The sequence below is a fragment of the Protomyctophum parallelum genome (assembly GCF_964188405.1).
Source record: "Protomyctophum parallelum genome assembly, chromosome: 1".
Lineage (NCBI taxonomy): Eukaryota > Metazoa > Chordata > Actinopteri > Myctophiformes > Myctophidae > Protomyctophum > Protomyctophum parallelum.
In genome coordinates, this window is record NC_139697.1 from 102,455,611 (window position 1) to 102,459,768 (window position 4,158).

Here is a 4,158-nt window from a genome sequence, read left to right on the forward strand (position 1 = left end):
CAGGGTTCCTTTTCAACTCTACCAACGGTACAAGGGAATGAAAGCATCCAGCTAACGCCTATAACACCACAAACACAACTAACTGACATCAGTAGCACACAGTGAACTGACACACAACACAACACAACACAACACAACACAACACAACACAACACAACACAACGCAACACAACACAACACAACACAACTAACTGACTTCAGTAATTATTATTATTATTGTTGGATTCTGTTCAGCCTTTATAACTCCAACTCTTCTTTCTGTTCTCAGAAGCAGATCAACGACCTTCAGGTGAGTCAATAATGCTGCTGTTCAGTTTTTATGAATGACTTCAAAATCCATGTACAGTCATGTAAATTATTATAGGGTAATGGGGCACGGTGGCACAGTTGGTAGTGCTGTTATTTGGCTCTGCATTTCCTCAACATAATGACATGACATGAACATTGTTGCAAAAAAGACAAAAAAACAAGTTTATATTACTCCTAAACATTTTGCCAAACATCACACACACTCCTATCCTCCTGGTGGAGACATTAATTCTGTGAGTCAACAATGTTCTGCTGTTCAGCTTTTACGAATTTCTAAAAACTAGTACTTCAAATACCGCATGTACACATGTACGGTAAACATGTTTTAGTACTTCTAATACCATGAACACATGTACGGTAAACATGTTTTAGTACTTCAAATACCATGAACACATGTACGGTAAACATGTTTTAGTACTCCTAATACCATGTACACATGTACGGTAAACATGTTTTAGTACTCCTAATACCATGAACACATGTTTTAGTACTCCTAATACCATGTGTACACATCATGTACGATAAAGGTTTTTTAATAACTCCAACTTCTTTCTTTTCTGAAGCCTATAATCCCTGAAGCCTAACCCCTATCCGGGACACATACCTGAATAAACGGTGAGTGTCCTGCTGTACAGTTTGACTGAATGACATTACAGTACTACAGAAGAAAGAAATACAGCTTATGTCCACACTAATTATCCATAATGTATAAATGATGGATAAGGGGTCAGGACAACCTGGCCTTTTCGTGGAGGGATCAGAATAGAATTTGGACTTAACCCGTTAAGACCTGATAGGACAATTCTACAAATGTCTTCTAAATCCTGACAGTTTTCTGAAAAACCACCTATGTCAGTGGTTCTCACAGGGTTAAACCTCATGTTTCTATGTCAGTGGTTCTCACAGGGTTAAACCTCATGTTTCTATATCAGTGGTTCTCACAGGGTTAAAACCTCATGTTTCTATGTCAGTGGTTCTCACAGGGTTAAACCTCATGTTTCTATGTCAGTGGTTCTCACAGGGTTAAACCTCATGTTTCTATGTCAGTGGTTCTCACAGGGTTAAACCTCATGTTTCTATGTCAGTGGTTCTCACAGGGTTAAACCTCATGTTTCTATGTCAGTGGTTCTCACAGGGTTAAACCTCATGTTTCTATGTCAGTGGTTCTCACAGGGTTAAAACATCATGTTTCTATGTCAGTGGTGCTCACAGGGTTAAACCTCATGTTTCTATATCAGTGGTTCTCACAGGGTTAAAACCTCATGTTTCTATGTCAGTGGTTCTCACAGGGTTAAACCTCATGTTTCTATGTCAGTGGTTCTCACAGGGTTAAACCTCATGTTTCTATGTCAGTGGTTCTCACAGGGTTAAACCTCATGTTTCTATGTCAGTGGTTCTCACAGGGTTAAACCTCATGTTTCTATGTCAGTGGTTCTCACAGGGTTAAACCTCATGTTTCTATGTCAGTGGTTCTCACAGGGTTAAACCCTATGTTTCTATATCAGTGGTTCTCACAGGGTTAAACCTCATGTTTCTATGTCAGTGGTTCTCACAGGGTTAAACCTCATGTTTCTATGTCAGTGGTTCTCACAGGGTTAAACCTCATGTTTCTATGTCAGTGGTTCTCACAGGGTTAAACCTCATGTTTCTATGTCAGTGGTTCTCACAGGGTTAAACCTCATGTTTCTGTCAGTGGTTCTCACAGGGTTAAACCTCATGTTTCTATGTCAGTGGTTCTCACAGGGTTAAACCTCATGTTTCTATGTCAGTGGTTCTCACAGGGTTAAACCCTATGTTTCTATATCAGTGGTTCTCACAGGGTTAAACCTCATGTTTCTATGTCAGTGGTTCTCACAGGGTTAAACCTCATGTTTCTATGTCAGTGGTTCTCACAGGGTTAAACCTCATGTTTCTATATCAGTGGTTCTCACAGGGTTAAACCTCATGTTTCTATGTCAGTGGTGCTCACAGGGTTAAACCTCATGTTTCTATGTCAGTGGTTCTCACAGGGTTAAACCTCATGTTTATATGTCAGTGGTTCTCACAGGGTTAAACCTCATGTTTCTATGTCAGTGGTGCTCACAGGGTTAAACCTCATGTTTCTATGTCAGTGGTGCTCACAGGGTTAAACCTCATGTTTCTATGTCAGTGGTTCTCACAGGGTTAAACCTCATGTTTCTATGTCAGTGGTGCTCACAGGGTTAAACCTCATGTTTCTATGTCAGTGGTGCTCAAACTATTTCATGTCAAGGACCCCCAAAAATGTAATTGGGACCCCCCCCCCCCCCCCATCTGAAAATATCTAGTTCCATATCCCCCCCCCCCCCCCCCCCCCCCCCAGAAGCAAAGATTTGAGTTTAAAACTTTCGCTCTGAAATAATATAAAGATTTGCGCCACATTTTCACGATTCCAATAGCTAAAGTAGGCTATAACATAATGCTAATTCATTTCAGACATTTTCAAGTGTTTCAAGTGGATTTTTTTAAATGCATTTGAAACAGCAGATCTACAAGCTCACAATGCGTCCCCCCATTGTGGGGGGGATGCATTTTTTTGCATAGGAGCGAAAATAATTTAGTCCCTTGTTTGTGCCGAATCTGGGTTGCACATGGTTTGTTGCACTTCCTCTGGTGTTGTGGGTGTGGACTTTGTTTACATTAAGGAAGTATTTAGACAGGTACATGGGTATCTTGGTGAAGTATTTAGACAGGTACATGGGTATCTTAGTGAAGTATTTAGACAGGTACATGGGTATCTTAGTGAAGTATTTAGACAGGTACATGGGTATCTTAGTGAAGTATTTAGACAGGTACATGGGTATCTTAGTGAAGTATTTGGACAGGTACATGGGTAACTTAGTGAAGTATTTAGACAGGTACGTGGGTATATCTGTCTAAATACTTCCTTAATGTTAACGAAGTCCACAGATATCTAGTTGTCTTTATTTCTCTTTAAATGTATTATGTATCTAAAACACTTTGAATTGTCTCTGTGTTCCAATAGATGAACAAAGCCATAGTGCTCCTGACCTGTGTTTAAATGTATTATGTATCTAAAACACTTTGAATTGTCTCTGTGTTCCAATAGATGAACAAAGCCATAGTGCTCCTGACCTGTGTTTAAATGTATTATGTATCTAAAACACTTTGAATTGTCTCTGTGTACCAATAGATGAACAAAGCCATAGTGCTCCTGACCTGTGTTTAAATGTATTATGTATCTAAAACACTTTGAATTGTCTCTGTGTTCCAATAGGTGAACAAAGCCATAGTGCTCCTGACCTGTGTTTAAATGTATTATGTATCTAAAACACTTTGAATTGTCTCTGTGTTCCAATAGATGAACAAAGCCATAGTGCTCCTGACCTGTGTTTAAATGTATTATGTATCTAAAACACTTTGAATTGTCTCTGTGTACCAATAGATGAACAAAGCTCCTGACCTGTGCTGACCTCTTGAGACCCCTAGTGGACACCAACCAGATGACCACGAGGGAGGAGGAGGATGGATTCCAGTGATAACTGAATTGATCAAAGTGTTACCGTCACAGTGTTCTGTCAAGACAGCTCAATAAATGAGAAATAAGTTCACAGAAGAGTTGTTTTATATAATAGTTATAGTGTGTGAATAATAGAGGTAACAGAAACATGAGGTATTTCAGAACGACTGACAGAAACATGAGGTATTTCAGAACGACTGACGGAAACATGAGGTATTTCAGAACGACTGACAGAAACATGAGGTATTTCAGAACGACTGACAGAAACATGATGTATTTCAGAAAACTGATTGATTTGTAGAATCGTCCTCAGGTCAAAACGGGTAAAGAGTCTTTGGGCTGTATTTTGC

The 4,158-nt window shown here is 39.5% G+C and overlaps 1 long non-coding RNA gene across 1 annotated transcript; it reads left to right on the forward strand.

Moving 5' to 3' along the window:
- The first annotated feature begins 267 nt into the window (after positions 1-267).
- On the forward strand, positions 268-3,872 carry LOC310865388. The gene is made up of 3 exons (XR_014569819.1): positions 268-289; positions 873-924; positions 3,734-3,872. It is a non-coding gene; the product is annotated as an uncharacterized lncRNA (long non-coding RNA).
- Positions 3,873-4,158: the final 286 nt, after the last annotated feature.